Below are 19,394 nucleotides of genomic sequence, written 5' to 3' on the forward strand. Positions count from 1 at the left end.
AGGAAACACAGCTTAGGTAAATTAAGAAGAATAATTACCTCAAACTAAGCAGATCACATCATTCAAGGACAATCAAAGAATACTGGTAAAGAAAATTGTCATTCAAAAGTTTCATACCCTGGCAGCATTTAAAATGAAAGGTGAACATGTGCAATATGAATATGTAACTATTCTGTACACAATTTCATATTTTGTACATAAGCATAAGCTTAGCAACATAGTCTCAAGTATACGCAGACAACTTTAATTGACAAGATACGCTGCTTTAGCGGATGAATACTGATGGAAAAACATAATAATGCTGTGCATAAGGCATGCATACATTGACTGCATTTTAAAAAAGCTGACAGCCTCAAAATCAAATATCAAGGCATCCTACCTACAAACAGTAGCACCAGCTGCCATCAAAAGAAATGCATTCTAGCAATAACACTGCCATTATTATTAGAATTGCCAGATTGTCTGGACCTGCTATTTCAGTATGATTGATGAAGAAGTCAATGTGGCTTACAATAGTCTAGTTGTGAATATATTCAAGTACAAAAACTAAAACAAAAAGATAATCAAATGGCAATATGAACAAAAAACACTAACCAAAACAATGAAAAGAGCACTAGCAAAAAAAAACTGCTTTACACAAATTTTTAACTTATATTCATTATTTCAGAATTCTCCCTTTTAATAATAAGTTGGAGGACCATTGCTCTTTTACCATGTATTTCAAGCACATGAATTATTCAACCATCTTACAACAATATGATCAGATTTCCTGAACCACACTAACGGGAAACAAAGTTTCATTTTCCAACAGCCAAGTCTTTGGCTACAAAATCAATACAAGATTTCCATAGGTCAGAAAATACTGAACTTCTTGCTTTTACTATGAGTCCTCCTGGGAGATCACATTAGAGAACAAGTGCATTATTTATAAAGGTTAAAAGTTACATCTCCATTTGGGCTGTGCTTACATGCAGATCTCAACATCTTCAGATCACAATTTTTTTTTGTTTCACATGCGCCAGCATTTATCATTTACTTATTCTCTGGAAGTAGTGAAAGATTGGTCAACACAATGCGTTCAGATCCAAAACGTTGACTCTGCTTTCTTTCCACAGATGCTGAGTTTCTTCAGCAAATATGGTTTTTGTTACCTTCAGCAAATACTAATAAATTACCATCTTTATAAATTCTACTGAATGATACAGTTTCACTTTAAATTATTTAATTATTCATAGAATCATAGAATCCCTACCGTGTGGAAACAGGCCCTTCAGCCCAACAAGTCCACACCGAACCTCAGTGCAGCCCACCCAGACCCATCCCCCTATAACCCACCTAATTTACACCTCCCTGAACACTATGGGCAATTTAGCATGGCCAATCCGTCTAACCTGCACATCTCTGGACTGTGGGAGGAAACCGGAGCACCCGGAGGAAACCCACGCAGACACGGGGAGAATGCGCAAACTCCTCACAGACCGTGGCCCGATGCTGGAATCAAACCCGGGTCCCTGGCGCTGTGAGGCAGCAGTCCTAACCACTGTGCCTCCGTGCCACCCCAAATTGCTCACAAGCCTCCCCATATTTAATTAAAACAGTACCAAGATAGATTGCACTTTGTCCTTCTTACATTATCATTGCATTTGCAATCTGCCACACAGCAATTTTCTACATTCCCATAAAAATTTCAAACATTAAAGATCATCGCCCAAGGCCAGAATATGCATGACCAGTAAAATTTGGGCATATGCAAATGCTTAGAAATGCTGTTTAGGTTTTCGTCATGTATACAAATTACTTGGATGTGAACAGAGGAGGTATGGCTAGTAATTTTGCAGATGACACCAAAATTGGAGGTGTAGTGGACAATGAAGGTGGTTACCTCGGAGTACAACAGGATCTTGATCAGATGGACCAACAGGCCCAGGAGTGGCAGATGGAGTTTAATTTGGATAAATGTGAGGTGTTGCATTTTGGAAAGGCAAATCAGGATAGGACTTATACATTTAATTGGAAGATACTGAGGAGTGTTGCTGAACAGAGACCTTGGAGTGCAGGTTCATAGTTCCTTGAAAATGGAGTTGCAGGTAGACAGGATAGTGAAGGCAGCATTTGGTATGCTTGCCTGTATTGGACAACGTATTAAGTATAGAAGTTGGGAGATGATGTTGTGGCTGTACAGGACTTTGGTTAGGCCACTTTTGGAATACTGCATTCAATGCTGGTCTCCCTGCTCTAGAACAGATGTTGTGAAACTTGGAAGGGTTCAGAAAAGATTTACAAGGATGTTGCCAGCGTTGGAGGGATTGAGCCGTAAGGAGAGGCTGAATAGACTGGGGCTATTTTCCATGGACCGTCGAACGCTGAGGGGTGACCTTATAGAGGTGTATAAAATCATGACGGGCACGGATAGGGTAACTAGACAAGGTCTTTTCCCCGGGGTGGGGGAGTCCAAAACTACAGGTTTAAGGACATTGGTTTAAGGAGAGAGGGAAAAGATTTAAAAAGGGACCTAAGGGGCAACTTTTTCCACACAGAGGGTGGTGCGTGTATGGAAGGAGCTGCCAGAGGAAGTGGTAAAGGCTGGTACAATTACAACATTTAAACAGTATGTGGATGGGTATATGAATAAGACGGGTTTAGAGGGACATGGGCCAAATGGGACTAGATTTATCTCGGATATCTGGTCAGCATGAACAGTTGGACCGAAGTGTCTGTTTCTGTGCTGTACGTATCTATGATTCTAGGCAAATCAAAGTAACATCAAGTATGAGAAAATTACTAGGGAAATCTAAAAAGAGGTAAAATTGTCCAGTTAATTCATATTTTCTTTAAAAAATACGTTGGGGTAGTCGGAGCAAAAAAAGAATGAGTCATCAGTGAAAAAGTACAGATTACTGGTTAATACTGCAATACCTTGAACAGTTATAAAAACAGAAAACACAAAATCAAAAGGTAATGACAAATACGAATAAAAAGTAATCCTTATTGAAATCTGCAACAAGTCATCAGCATATATCATTAGTGACCACGGACTTGTGGTATAAAGCATATGTCACAATGGAGAAGTTGCTTCTCACATTTGGGATGCACAAGCAAAGATATGTAGCATTTTTAATACCAGGCAGAAAATCTCTTTCCAGCAACCAAATGCAAAAATATTAAATTTCCTTCAATAATCAGTGAATGGTGGATATTTTGGGTTAGTTGAAGGGCTTAAACTAATTTTTTTTTTTTTTCACAAGGCACGTGAAAATCCGAATTAGATTTTCCAACAGTACTAATTTCTATCAAACATTTGCCATCTCTGGAAAGGTTAGAGACTCAAGAAGATAAGGTCTTTTGTCTTGATATTAATACTTACTTAAAACAAAAAAAAACACTCAGTGGTGAGTTACAGTTGGTGGACTTGCACGAGTGGAATTCAGAAGGTGGATATGAAAATCATGTTTCATCTCAGTCAGGAAGACAAAAGTTTGAGTGAAAAAATTCTCTACCTTAATGAGTCTCTCTGCAAGGTATTCAAACAATCAGTCAATCTGAATTCCATACTCCTGGTTATTGCTCCTTTGCGAGGTTCACTCCTAGTCATCTATCACAAATGTTCTTCAAAACTGCAGTAAGATTAGTCGGAATAATATCAGAGACACATGATACAAAAAGAATAAAACTGAACTGTACAAAGTTGTGTATCCTGTAGGACAATGTCAGATTGCCTATAATTCAACTGTCAGTGATTCAATCGATCAATATTGTGGAAAGACAGGAGTTGGACATAACTGAAAAAACAAAACAACTTTTATTTCTACAACATATTATGAAATCTTCAGGCTAATCAAAGTACTTTAAAAGGCAATGGAATACCTTTGAAATGCAGTCATTGCCACTCCTGCCAATGTCTTCTTCCCCATGTTATTTCTTACCTCTACCCATATAGATTCTACACAAACTCATTGATCTCTTTTTGCAGCATCATTTTTTTCTGAATGGCTTATGCACGAGGCAGGTTTAATAATTTCAGAGTTAAAAGATCGCCTAACACAGTGCCCACAATACATTCCCTACCCACTCTAAATAGTACCATCAGATACTTTATTTTCATCCGAATTTGCAAACATTCCCAGGTGCAGCATCTAACAATACAACACTCTCCCAGTATTCCAGAAGACAAATGAATAGGGATTGAAGTAAGTCATTTGATTCATCATGTCTACTCTGCCATTCAACGAGATCATTGCTAATTTGATCATTTCCTGCCTTTTGCCCATAACCCAATTCCCTTAATGACCAAAAATCTGTCTTTTCTGCCATTTCCTTGTTCTCCAAGGGGCATATCACCACTTTGGCTTCTATTTTCCTTTCTAGATCTTTAAAGAAGGTGTTAAAGTCAGTCTTCAGATTTCGTGCTAGTTTGCTGTTGGGTTCCCCCGCACCACTCCTTTTTCTTGATCAGCTTTCATTGGCCTTTAAAACTTCCCAAGCCTCTGGATTACCAATAATTTTTGCCACATTCTATTTATTTCTTTCAATTTTATACTATCCTCAATTTCCTTAGAGTCAGTTTATCCCCTTCCTACGATCCTCCTTCACGGAAAAGTATCTTTGCTCAGCCCACTTTGAGACATTTGCCACTGTCCCTCAACCATCTTTTCTGCTAAACTCCTTTCCCTGTCCATTCAAACCAACTCAATTCTCATTCCTCTGTAATTGCCCTTACTTAAAAGCTCAGCACAGTTTATTTCCACCCCAAGTTACTTAGTCTCAAACTTAAATGCCAAATTCTACCATATCATGGTCACTGCTTCAAGATCATTTATTAAACTTGCCTCATTACACATTACCAGATTCAAAACAGCCTGATCCCTCATGGGATTCAAAACATTTTGTTTCAGGAAACTGCCGTCATGGCTACCTTTGCAAATTTGGTTTTTCTAATCCACAAGAAGATTAAAGTCACCCATGATTAACATACTGCCTTTATTACATGCTCTCACTATTTCGCAATTTATTCTTTGACCTACAGAAGAGTTACGACTAGAGTTTTCCACTTGTTATTTCTTACTTCTAACCACACAGCTTCTATATCATCCAATCCAAGGTCATTTCTTGCTATCATTCTTATTGCATCTCATACTAACCAAGCAACCCCACTATCCCCTCCTTTCTACCTGCCCTTTCAAAAGTCTCATAACTTTGATTAATTTCCATGTTGATCTTTGTAACCATGTCTCTGTAATCACAATAAGATCATGCCCATTAACCTCTACTTGTCATTAATTAAATTTATTTCATTTCAATTACTACATGCATTTAAGTAAACAGCCACTAATCTTGCATTTTTAATCATTAGTCCCACTTTCATCGTATTTGCTGCTGTCTTCTTACGGTTACATATTCCTGTCCCTTACTGTTTTGCTCTGGATATCATTAGCAAAACGGTTCCCTGACAATGCTGTCATATGCCTTTGCTTTGTTATAGAATCACTACAGTGTGGAAATGGTCCATTGAGCTCACTGAGTCTGCACCGACTCTCCAAAGAGCATCCCAGTCCCACCCTTTCCTGTAATCCCACATTTACCATGGCTAACCCACCTAGCCTGCACATCCTGGTCACTAGTGGCCAATCCACCTAACCTGCACATCTTTGGACTAAGAGGGGAAATCCTTGCAGACATGAGGAGAACATGCCAACTCCACACAAACAGTCACCCAAGGCTGGAAATGAACCAGAGTCCCTGGCATGACATCAGCAGTGCTAAGCACTGAACCACTGTGCCACAATCTCCCCTCGCACCCCCCCAAACCACTACCGTGCCACCCCTATTCTACGCATCCCTCTGCCCGAGCACCCTGCTCCCAAAAAAGACTGAAGCCCACACTATAGCCGTAGCAATTCAATTCGATGTGACACTGGCCCAATACAATTCAAACGAAGCCCATCCCATTGGAACGGCTCCTTTCTATCCCAATTCTACTGCCAGTGTCCCCTGAACTGAAACCCATTCCTGCCACACCAATCTTAAGTAATGCATCTAACTCCCTGACTTTATTTACCCTGAGCCAGTACATCTGTGACTCAGGTACAAACTAAGATTATTACCTTGGAGGCTCTGCCTTTTAATTTAGCTCCTAAATCTTCACAATCTTTCAGCAGAATATCTAGCCAATTTGTCACAAAGTTTGTCATGGTTGCAGGTAATCACAGAATCACAAGTGTTACATCATAGAAGGTGCCCATGCAGCCCTCCGAACATGCATCATGACTTGGAGCCAGACTCCTGCCCTTTTCCCTTAGCCTTGCATATGACTTAAATAGAAACAATAATCTAATCTAATGTCTTCTTGAATGCCTCAATTGAACCTGCCTCCACCATACTTCCAGGCAGCAGATTCCAGACCCAAATTATTCATGTGCGCAAAAGCTTTTTCCACATCAGGTCTATTTTCTACATTTGTTTCCTAGTTGTTATCAGTTCTGAAGATGCGTCACTGGACTCAAAACGTTAATTTTGCTTTCTCTCCACAGATGCTGCTAGACCTGTTGAATGTCTCCAGCAATTTCTGTTCTTGTTTCAGATCTTTAGCATCCGCAGTTCCTTGTTTTATTTTATCATTGTACCGTGTTTGTTTGATAGTGAGCACCAAAAACTTTCAACCCATGTGGTCACTTACATGCAATAAGTGTAAGAATTAAATGTCTCTAATAACCTCAATGATGATGACACCTTTCATTGGCTGAAAAGAGTTTTCATTGGCCGTGAAAATGTTAATGGTCCCCATTCCCCACCCACCGTCCCCGCCCATTTCCCTTCCCACCCCTTTTCCTCCTCCCATTCCATCACGACCAAATGAGCACTCAGGGAATGAACTTTAAATTCCACAAGGGAAAACAAGTCTTCTGATTCGAGCCAGACCCGACAAAGGCCAAGGTTTTATAAAATGCCAAAATTGTTGATGTAGAAGTCAGTAGAGATGAAAAAGGGCGAAACATCCCAGAATACCTGATTCATTTTAATGGTTGGAACAGAAGCTGGGATAGATGGGCAGCAGAAGATCATGTATTTCGTGACACAGGTGAAAAATCACAGATTACAGTGTAAATCGGCCAAGAAAGCTGTGACTCACATGAAAAACAAAGGGAAAATGAAGCATCATTGCTGGTTACTGAGTGTTGACTCCGTGCTAAAAGGTCTCCCTGCAGATGAAAAGGAAGAGAATGATGAAAACTCTTTCAATGCTACTTCTAGTGAGGAGGTCGATGACGACAACAATGACAATGATGTGGATGGCACAGATAACAATCAGGAGAGTGTGAAGATGACAGTGAACCAGAAGAAATAATAGAAATGAAGGATGATCAAGAGACTTGTTCAAAAAAGGAAGTGGAAGACAACACCGTAAATATAGAAGTTCCAGACATTTTGAAAAAGGAACTTGAGGATGGTTGCTATTACATCAACAAAAGAAAGAAAAAAAAGAGTTGATGAAGCCTCCATGTCAGATGAACATTATTAATATTTTGGAATCCTATGTGAAGCATTTTGCAATTAATGCAGCCTTTTCAGCCAATGAAAGGCCAAAGTAATTCACAGATTCCAGTGAATCCTCATTACAGTCCACCGGAGAAAAATGTTGCACTTTGTAAAGAAATGGTGGATGGTTTAAGAATCACATTTGACTTTACACAATCTAATAACCTCAGCAAACGAGTATAAAGGAGTTAAAATAGACACTATCCAATCAATCTTTCTAATCTGAAATCCTAAGTTAAAGTATCAGATGCAATGGCATTGGAATTGCCGTTTGCTGATGACGGAGTTTGACTTTAACAGGTCATGAACGGATTTTTGCAAACAGCTAACAACCATGGGCTAACATCAGCTTAAGAAAGCGAGGCATTCACCACCAGATTCTGACCATAACCCATAAATCATAATTATCACCCAACTTAAAAAGGTTGTAGATAACTTTACTTATCTCAGTGGCGTAAGCTCTTAATTGACAGCAAGGTGGGAAACAGATTTAAGAGCAAGGTCAGCAAATTTACACAATTGACTGTGGAAGAAATAAGGTACTAATATTGCAACAATACTGTGGTAATATCTACCTTCCCCAAAGCCAGTGAAACAAACGCTACTCACTCCCAATATTAAGCAGTTAGGCAGGTTCTAGATGAGATGCATTCAGAACATCATGGGAATCAACTAGGAGGACAAAGTGCCCAAACTGAGATATGTTGGAGCAGAAATGTTTGGATTTGAAACACTCAAAACAGCCAAACTCACGAGACAGACATTTAGCATCTATGATTGAAATTAAAATACCTAAAGCTGTCATGTACTTCCAACTTAAAAGTGGACACTGCCTGTGGGGTAGACCAATATTAAGGTTCAAGGGCTCCTTGAAGCTGAATCTCAAGGAACATGGCACGTCTGTCATGGACTTGCAGAAAAAAATGCACAAGAAATATCGACCCAGGGAGTGCATGATATTGCATCTTTTAAATAGCAAAGAACACAGGCAGCTAAAGACAAAATGCTAGCCAGAAAAACCAAACAGGCCCAACAAAGGTGAGAAAATTCAATCTTGCCCATTTTATGGAAAGCAACGCAGGCAAGAAACCAACTTTCCTCTACAGCCATGAAGGAATGCACAACAGATGGTCATCTTCCATTAACAAAGAGAAATTGACAGAGGATCAAAACAGAATCTGTCAACTGAGAAGCAGTAGGGATTCACCAGTGAGATCTTTGGTGAAGCTAGGGCACATACAGTTGTTCTAATTGTAATTGTACCAGAGGATTGGACGGTGGCAACAAAAGTGACTATTTTCAAAATGAATACAGCGATAAGACAATTAAACAGACTTCAGTGAGAAAATACCACAGTCCAAACAGCAGAAAGTCAAATGCAAAACTTAAAAATAAATTAGAGGGCTTCGTTTAACAATTGATTTATATATCAGAGATATAGATTATCCAAAACTGGACTGGGATACGGAAAATACTTTTTGGTGCTAATGGCTATTTTTTGCAGTGAGTCCAGGATTGTTTCTCAATTAATATGTTCTTACTTCATCAAGGAAGGAAGCACTCATTGACCAAGTATGCGAACTATAAATAGGGAAACAGTAACCATAATATAATAATTGGGGAAAAAACAAAGACCATTTTATACATATACATTAAAAAAAGGGGGGAAAAAGAAAGACACTACCCTAAATTACATGACAGAAAAGTGGCAAGCAGAATGCTAAATCAAAAACTGGTAATATTCAAACAAGAGATGGAGTGGATACAAAAAAAATACAACAAAGGTAAACTGTTGGTTGAAATCCACGAAAGAATACATTTAATTTGGAACCGAAATGCATTGATGTTTACATACTGACAAATTCAGAAATTTAAGTATATAAATGGCAATAAGAAAGCAAGTGTAATGACAGAACTTAAATTACATAGCACTGTCGAACTGCAGTAATGTGAGCAAAAGAAGCTGTATAACTGCAGAACATGGACCTATGAAAAGCAAGAGATCAAGTGTTTTAGTTATGTTATCTAATGGATAACTATAAGCCAGAACAACAGGTGATCACACTGAAGCATCAGCCAAAAGCATGTGATCGATTTGTTATAGCGAAGCTTGAACTCACATCCTCTTGACTCATAAGCAGGAATTCTACCATTCAGCTAAGAAGACCTAAAATGTAGGGAGCAAAGAAAATTTGCAAAACCAAAGTGATAAAAGGAATGTTTACATAAATATATATTAGTATCTAGAACACAAGCATATTTTGTGTACAATAGTTATTTAGGAGCTTATATTCAGGGAAATTAGGAAACATACAACTACTCTAATGTAGACGCACCAAAGAATTGGACAGTGGCAACAAAATGTTACTACACTATTTTCAAAACGATTATAATCGACAAGACAAATAACCAGACTTTAGTTATCAAATTACTGTAGCCTGCATTACAAATGAAATGAGTAAGTATTTGGATAAACAGCAGCTAATTAGGACCATTCACACATTTCCAAAAGGCAGATCATGTTTGACAAAGACATAAATTACTTAAAAGTTTTAATGAATGCAGCTTACAATGTAAATTCCAAAACACATTTGTAAAGGTATTACAAAATAAACACAGCACATGAGTTAAATAAGCATGTAACCACCTGGTGATAAAAATTGTTGAAGGGCAGAAATGGTGCTTTTTTACAGGAGCCCTTATTGGGGACACACTATATCTTAATGTGTACACACACAAACAATCTGGGTTAGATAAATAACAAAGTTTGCTAATCATCCCAAATTGAGGGATTATGGCAAATTGTGTTGAGAAATCAGTGATTAGTAAAACGACTTTGCAAGATAGCCGTAAAGCAGGGGTCGCAGATGTAGTTCAACATATAACCATTGTGAAGAAATACAGTTTGGAACCGGTAGAGAAAATAAAGGAAAATCCAATCATCAGATTTCAAATGGGGCAGCAGGTCTACACATACACGAGATGTTGGATTTGTAGGTAGATATACCTACAAAGTTCCTGATTTTGTACATCAAGGCAGAGAATGCAAAAAATAAAATTTTAAGAAGTGGTAATGTCAGCATGTACAGAATTTGAATTAAGCTGATCAAAGCAGTGGAAAAAGGTACAAATACAGATTGGGTGTTATCGTTGAATACAAAAACAAAGATTTTCTCTAATGTAAACCATCTTCTTAAACCACTTTTCCCTCCATTCTAATGCAAGAGGATCACAGACTTCTTTGGCACAATCATCAAGAAAATAATCATCTGAATTTGCTGTGTCCCTCCCATGATCCCGTGACCAAACTTTCATAGAATCATAGAATCCCTAGTGTGGAAACAGGCCCTTCGGCCCAACAAGTCCACACGGACATAAAGAGCATCCCACCCAGACCTATCCCCCTAATCTACACATCCCTGAACACTACGGGCAATTTAGCATGGCCAATCCACCTAATCTGCACATCTTTGGACTGTGGGAAGACACTGGAGCACCCGGAGGAAACCCACACAGACACGGGGAGAACATGCAAACTCCACACAGACAGTCGCCCGAGGGTGGAATCGAACCCAGGTCCCTGGTGCTGCGAGGCAGCAGTGCTAACCACTGAGCCACCGTGCCGCCCTTACTTTGTTTGCCCCATACCCCAAATATTGTCTAATCAACCTGTTGAGATATCTTATTATACACTTCTGAACTAGGGAGGATTTGAACCTGGGCCACCCAGTCCAGAGGTTGGGACATGATCATCAAACCACGAGTGGCACCACCCTCCTCCCACTCTCTCTAAGCTCAGGTCAGTCTATGGGGCCCGCCGCTGTTTCCTTGATCCTCCCACCATTAATTTGATCACCTTTCCCTTCTGACTCCAACACTAGCCAATATTGTGAATGGTTCTCTCTCTCAGATGTTGTCCCTTTCTCCTTTAACGGTCATCACCCACAGATTTCTCTCCACAGAATAAAAATGCATACATCTAAAATGGTGAAAGATTGCAGATGATCTTGGTTCTCAATTGTGAATCACCAAAGTTTAGTATGCAGGTACAGCAATTAGGAAAGCTAATAGAATGCTAAGATTTATCACAAGTGGATCGAATACGAAAGTAGGATGGTTATGCTTCAATTACACAGGGCACTAGTGAGACCACATTTGGCATATTTTGCACAGTATTGGTCACCTTGCATTGGAGGCAGTTCAGAGGTTTACAAGACTAATAGCTGAAATGGGTGAGTTACCTATACAGGAAAGATCAAAGAGGCTAGACTTCTAACTGCTGGAATTAAGAGTAACAGGCAACTCAATTAACACAAAGCCCCAAGGAGTCTTGACAAGACAGATTTGAAGAGAATGTTTCATCTTGTGGGGAAGATGTAGAATTCTTTAAAAAAAAACATTTTAAAAACAGAGATGAGGAAAAGTTTTTAATTTCAGTATTGACAGCCTTTGGAAAATCATTTTGAAAAGGTGCTGGAAGCAGAGTCCTTCAATACTTTTAAGGCAGAGGTAGATGGATTCTAATTAATCAAGGGATTTTAAAGTTATCAATGATAGGCTAGAATCTGAATTTGAGGTTACAATCATATCAACCATGAAATCATTAAATGAGACAGCTGGTTCAAAGAACTGAGCAGCCTATGCCTGCTCCAGATTCACTTGTCCTGTTTACAACATTGATGCCATATGTGAATTGATGATGAGCCTCTGATCTTACACGAGGACCTCCTATTTTCACTAAGATCACCCAACTTGGCCCTTCTCAGCTCCTTGCTAGTGAAACCCTCATTTTCTGCTGGCTGATGCCTGCATAACAACCATCCATAAACAAGGCCATCTAAAATCCTGCTGTCTATATATTAACTGCAAGTCTCGTTCACCTATTAGCTCTATGCTTGCTGACGTACACCGATTCCTGGACAAGCAACGCTATGATTCTAAAATTCTCAATGTTATTTTCAGATACCTTCATGGCCTTGCACCAGCCTCCCTCTTCTCCTTCAATTCTTTTTCATTCATTCACAGGATGTGGGTGTTGCTGGTTGGGCCAGCATTTATTGCCCACCCCCAGAGGACAGTTGAGAGTTACCAACATTGCTCAGAGTCTGGAGTTACATGAAGGCCAGACCAGGTAAAGACAGTTTCACTTAGGGAAGGAAATCTATGAGCCAGATGATCTTATGACAATTGACAGTGGTTACATGGTTGCTGCATTAGCTTTTTAATCCAGATTTATTTTCAAATTGAATTCAAATTTCACCATCTGCTAGGGTAGGATTTAAGTACATGCCTCAGAACATTAGACTTCTGGGTTATTAGTCAAGCAACTAATAAACCACTGTTGTGCGCATCCTAAAATTAATTTCTTTACTAGTGGTGGGCATGCCTTCAGTTGCCTCTCTCTGGAATAGTTACTATAACCTTCTCTGCCTTTCTACCTCACTTTCCTCCTTTAAGGACACTCCTTAAAACCTAACTGTTTTGATCAAGCTTTTCATTACCTGATCTAATATCACATTTGTTTCAATGTCATATTATATTTGATAATGCTCATCATGAGATGTTTTGTTACATCAAGGGCATTTTGTGAATCGGTGGCTGTCAGAGATGAAGACAAATTGAGTCTCCTTCCACCAACATCTTCCTCCATCTCACTGATGTCAATTTTTAAACAGATGATCAAATGGAGGTTTTGATAAAGCTGATCACAACAGATTATTCCACATGTCTTATGAAACAGTAATGAAGAGGCATAGAAATAAGAGAAAGGTCAGATAGAAGGGCAGGAAACATTTCTTTTCCTGACACAGGTGGTGACACGAGTTCGGTGTGAGATTTTGCGCCACTAATGATTTGCTTCACTCAAGGACAGCAGCATGATCTTGATGGTCTCAGTCATCTACTACTATACTGTAACATTCAGTAATTCTCGTATACAGAAGATACTATGTGTTATGTGAAGACAGAAACAGCTCAGTTTTGCAAATCATCAAAAATCAGGCTAAGTTAGTAGCACTGGTAAACAAATAATGCTTAAAACAGAGAGCAGAAGGAACTTTCTGAAACAGAATTGCTAGGACAAGGAATATATTTTCAGCGTTACAGGATGAGACAGACGACAGCAACTTTCAACCTTAGGCTGAATTCACAGATGAAGGGAAACGGGTTTTGGCTATGGAAGCAGCTGGGAAAGTGCAATCAAAATTAACTTTGTATGAAAACAAAATATCAACGTCAATTGTTGGTCTAAGTCAGCTGTTTTGATGTTTGAATTTATTTGTATTTATACATTTATATTTAAACGAAATGTAAAACTACAATGTTCAGTAGTTTCTGACTAGTAATGTGAATAAAAATCAAACAAGCATAATAGTTTCTTCAGATACAAAATTTAAACAGAATGGGTAGAGAGAGTTAGACCACAAAAAAGATTATATAAAACTTACATGCTTATGTTGATAATGTTGATAATTTATGTCATAAATGTTTTTTTTTAATTAAAAAGATGTCTATTGAAATTACTTACTGAAATTCAGAATGTTCCTTGCTTTTTTTTTGAAGTTTTACAAAATTTGAAGTTGCCCCAAGTGATTAATTTCATGCAAGATCAACTACTTTGTTCTTTTTAATCTAGCTCATGATTTTTATATAACTTGATTTTACATTTTTTCTGATGTGAACATGCGTAACGATTAAATCAAAACGGCTTTAACAGTCGCCAATTATTCATTATATACTACGTAATTTCCATTGACACAAAGCAGCAGCAGTTTTATTACAACACTACTTAAGAAGTCTAACTTAGATATCCAAACAAAAATGGCAGAGGAACTAAATAAGTTCTATGCATCAGATTTCACAATGGAAGACATCAGCAGCATACCAGAACTTCGAGAGAGTCAGGGTAGAGGTGTGTAGCACCCTCACTAAGGAGGGTAAGCCAAAAGGTCTGAATGTGGATAAATCACCTGAACCAGAGTTCAGAAGTAGATAGTGAGGAGATGGTAAAGGCATAGGTTGTGATATTTCAGGAATCAATGGAGGCACAGATGGTCCCAGAGGACCAGAAAATCACCAATGTAACACCTCTGTTTAAGAAAGGAGGGAGGTAGAAGACAGGAAATTGTAGGCTGATTCACCTGGCCTCCGTTGTTGGTAAGATTTGAAAGTCCATTATAAAAGACAAGATTGCAGAATACTTGGAAAGATATTGTAAAAAAAGGTATGAGTCAACATGACTTCATCAAGGGGAAGTCATGCCTGACAAATGTGCTTGAATTCTTCAAGGAGATAACAAGCAAATTAAACAAAAGAGACCCAGTGGACATGATCTATTTGGATTTCCAGAAGGCCTTTGGCAAGGTACAGCACACGAGGCTGCTAAATAAGAGTCCATGGTGTTAAGGGCAAGGTACTGACATTAATGGCAGATTGGCTAACCATCAGAAGGCAAACAGTGGAGATAAAGGAGTCTTTTTCAGGATGACAGCTGGTGACCAGTGGAGTTCCACATGGGACAGTGCTGGGACCATAAATATTTAGATTATATATTAACAATGTTGCTGAATGAACCAAGTACATTGCTGCTAAGTTTTCAGATGACACAAAGATAGATGGAGGGACAGGTAGTGTTGAGAAAGGTGGGAGGCAGCAGAAGGATTTGGACAAGCTAAGAGGGTGGGTAAAAAAGTGGCAGATGGAATATAATGTGGGAAAGTATGGAAAGTGTGAGGTTTTACACTTAAGTAGGAAGATTAGAGGCATAGACTACTTTCTAAATGGGGAAAGGCTTTGGAAATCCGAAGCACAAAGGGACTTGAAAGTTCAGAATTCTCTTAACGGTAACAAAGAGATTCAGTTGGCAGTTAGCAAGGCAAATGCAATGTTAGCACTCATTTCAGGAGGGCTAGAATACAATAGCAGAAATGCACTGCTGAGGCTGTATAAGGCTCTGGTCAGACCGCATTTGGAATACTGAGAGCAGTTTTCGGCCTCATATCTAAGGAAGGATTTAGTGGTCTTGGAGGGGGCTCACAGGAGGTTTACAAGAATGATTCCAGGGATGAAGGGCTCGTCCTATGAGCAAAGCTTCAGGAGTCTAGGTCTATAGTCGATGGAGATTTGATGCATGATGGGGGGGATCTGATTGAAACTTACAGGCCTAAATAAAATGGACGTGGAGATAATGTTTCCACTAGTAGAAGACAATAGGACTCAAGAGTACAGCCTCAGAGTGAACTGAGAGGAGGAATTTCTTTAGCCAGTGGGTGCTTAATCTATGGAACTCATTATCACAGTGGCTGAGGAGACCCAGTCATTGAATGTGTTGAAGACAGAGATACATAGGCTCTCGATTAGTTAGGGAATCAAGCGTTATGGAGAGAAGGTAGAAGACTGAGAAACAGAGCCATGATTGAATGGCAGAGTAGGTTTGATGGGCTGAATAGCCTAATTCTGGTCTTATGAAAGGAAATGGGATAGCTCTGGCACATAGGGTTACAGAGAATCCAAAGAGATTCTACAAATCATAAAGGACAAAAGAATAACTAGAGAGAGAAATGGGCCTCTTAAAGACTAACAAGGCAGCCTAGGGCACAAAGGGTGGCGAGTGCCTGAAATGTGCTGCCGGTGGTGGAAGCAGTCACAATAGCAGCATTCAAGAAGCACCTAGACGAAAACATGAATAGGAAGGGAATAGAGGGATACAGATCCTGTAAGTGAAAACAATTTTAGTAAAGAAGGGCAAGATTTGTTGGCGCAGGGTTGGAGGTCCAAAGGGCCTGTCCCTGTGCTGCATTTTTCTTTGTTCTTCTATATGTGGAACTGCAGGAAATGGGGGAGATACTAAACTAGTATTTCGCGTCAGTATTTACCGGGGAGAATGATATAGAAGCTGGAGAAATAAACAGTGATATCTTGTAAAGTGTCCATATTACAGTGGTGGTGGTGGTGGACGTCTTAAAATGCATAAAAGGTGGATAAATCCTAAGGACCAGATCAGTTGTATCCCAGAACTTTGTGGGAAGCAAGGGATTTGATTTTTGGGCCCCTTGCTGAGAGGTCTGTGTCATCGAAAGCCACAGGTGAGGTACCAGAAGACTGAAGCGTGGCTAATGTGGTGCCATTATTTAAGAAAGCTGGTAAGGAAAAGCCAGGGAACGATAGACCAGTAGGCCTGATGTCAGTGGTAGATAAGATGTTGGAGGGGATTCTAAGGGACTAGATTTGTGTGTATTTGGAAAGGCAAGGACTGATTAGGGATAGTCAACATGGCTTTGTGCGTGGGAAGTCATGTGTCATTAACTTGATGGAGTTTTTGAAGAAGTGATAAAGAAAACTGCTGAATGCAGGGCGATGGAAATGGTCTATATGCCTTACTGAAGTCCATTCGACAAGGTTCCATATGGTAGACTGGTTAGCAAGGTTGGATCATATGAAATTCAGAGAGCGCTAGCCATTTGGATACAAAATTGACCTGAAGGCAAGGGAGAGAGGGTAGTGGAGAGTTGCTTTTTGGACTGGAGGTCTGTGACCAGTGGCGCTGGGTCCACTGCTTTTTGTCATTTATATAGATGATTTGGATGTGAGTACAGGAAGAATGGTTAGTCAACACGCAAATGACACCAAAATTGGTGGTGTAGTGGACAGCAAAAGAGGTTACCTCAGCGTACAATGGGAACACGATCAGATGGGCCAAGGAATGGCGGACAGAGTTTAATTTAGATAAATATGAGGTGTTGCATTTTGGTAAGGCAAATCAGGGTAGGCCTTATACACTTAGTAGTAGGGTCCTGGGGAGTGTTGCCAAACAAACAGACCCTAGGGTGCAGGTTCATTGTTCCTTGAAGGTGGCGTCACAGGTGGACAAGCTAGAGAAGGAGGCATTTGGTGTGATTCCCTTTATTGGTCAGTGCATTGAGTATATGTATTGGGAGATCATGTTGCAGCTGTACAGGATATTGGTTAGGCCACTTTTGGAATACTGCATTAAATTCTGGTCTCGCTGCTCTAGAACAGATGTTGTGAAACTTGATAGGGTTCAGAAAATATTCACAAGGATCTTGCTAGGGTTGGAGGGATTGGGCTATAGGGAGAGGCTGAATAGGCTGGGGCTATTTTCCCTGGAGTGTCAGAGGCATAGCAGTGACCTTACAGAGGTTTATAAAATCAGGAGGGCCATGGGTAGGGTGAATAGCCAAGACCTTTTTCTCAGAATAGGGGAGTCCAAAACTCGAGGGCATAGGTTTAAGGCAAGAGGGGAAAGATTTTAAAAGGGACCCAAGGGGCAACATTTTCATGCAGAGGGTGGTTTGTGTATGGAATGAGCTGCCAGTGGAAGTAATGGAAGCTGGTATAATTATAGAATTTGGATGGGTATATGAATAGGAAGGGTTTAGAGGGATATGAGCCAAATGCTGACAAATGGGACTAGATTTATTTAGGATAACTGATCGTTAAGGACAAGTTTTTCTGAAGTGTCTGTTTCCATGTTGTACGAGTCAATGACGCTATGTCTTACTGTCTAAGTCATCTGAAGGGCCAAACAAAAATACTGCAATTTTGACCAGCTGATGATCTGGATTTTAAAAAGATTTCCCAGACTGTCCAATAAACCATTTGGAAAACCTTTCAGGTTTCTGTGCTGTCTAATTAATTTAAGAAATGTTGTCACTTTTCTAATGGCATTTTTAAAGTGCTGAAATGAAGTGCCAATGAACAAATCTCAGCACATGCATCGTTTAAGCACAGAATTCAATTTTCCCTGCCAAAGAATCAATGCAGAACCCAAAGTCTTAATGCTCCTAACTGCCCGTTGTCAGTCAATACAAGCAACTGCAGTGTAAGTGTCCATTAACAAAAACACTAATAAATTATCCCTTGAAAAGCGGTGGAAGGTGTTACCAACAATGCTAACAAACAGCATCTACACAGTAATAACCTACTCAGGTCACAGGCTGTGAATTGAGGGAAATAACAGACTCCCCAAAGCCAGTCAACCATCTAGAAGGCAAATATCAGGAGCATGACAGAATACATTCCACCTGGCTGGATAAGTACAGCTTGAACAACACTTGAAAAGCTTGAAATCATCCTGGACAAAGCAGCTCATTTGATTAGCACTCATTCACCAACATTTACTCTTTCTACAAATAACAGAGGGACAGCTGTGTGTACCATTTGCAAAATGCATTGCAACAACTCATCATCAGTCCAGTGACAACACCTTTTAAACCCACAATCTCTACCATTTCGAAGGACATGGGCAACAAATACAAGGTACACCATCATGCGCATCGATTGTAACTACACCACCGTTCCTTTAATGTCACTAATCAAATATTGGAACTCCCTTCCTCAGAACACAGTGTACTTACACCAAATGGACTACTGTTGTTCGAGGCAACTCACCACCAACTTCTTAAAGACAACAGAGATTAGCTATAAATGTTAGCCTGGTCAGAGAGGCTCACATCAAATGAGCTTTTAAAAATTGTTTAGCTTACTGCATAAAATACATTGTACATCAACATAATTTACCTCAGCCACTGATGCTGGGTAGAGGGGACATTTTCACCTGTTTGTCTCTCGACAATATATTTTTTTAAAAACTACTGGTGAATTTCAATGAAACTTGGTACACTAGTAGGGCATGGCCCAAGGAACAAATAATTAGGTTTTGGCAAAGATACAGATTTAAATTCTGGGATTTTTAAAAAAATCAGTTGAAAAGATATGACAAATTGCCTCTTTTCTTTAAGAAATGAAAGGACTCAGAGGCAAAAAGCAATGGCCAAATAGCTAAAAGGTGATAGTAGGAACTGCAGATGCTGGAGAATCTGAGATAACAAGGTGTAGAGCTG

The 19,394-nt window shown here is 39.5% G+C and overlaps 1 protein-coding gene and 1 pseudogene across 4 annotated transcripts in view; one reads left to right on the plus strand and one right to left on the minus strand.

Moving 5' to 3' along the window:
• The window catches only part of LOC109923395 (mothers against decapentaplegic homolog 5), a 72,184-nt gene that overhangs the window by 42,238 nt on the left and 10,552 nt on the right, over positions 1-19,394 (minus strand). The gene's annotated exons all lie outside the window — the stretch shown is intronic.
• LOC109912452 lies at positions 6,850-7,716 on the plus strand (annotated as a pseudogene).

This window comes from Rhincodon typus, chromosome 12 (assembly GCF_021869965.1).
Source record: "Rhincodon typus isolate 14 chromosome 12, sRhiTyp1.1, whole genome shotgun sequence".
In the NCBI taxonomy this organism is placed as follows: domain Eukaryota; kingdom Metazoa; phylum Chordata; class Chondrichthyes; order Orectolobiformes; family Rhincodontidae; genus Rhincodon; species Rhincodon typus.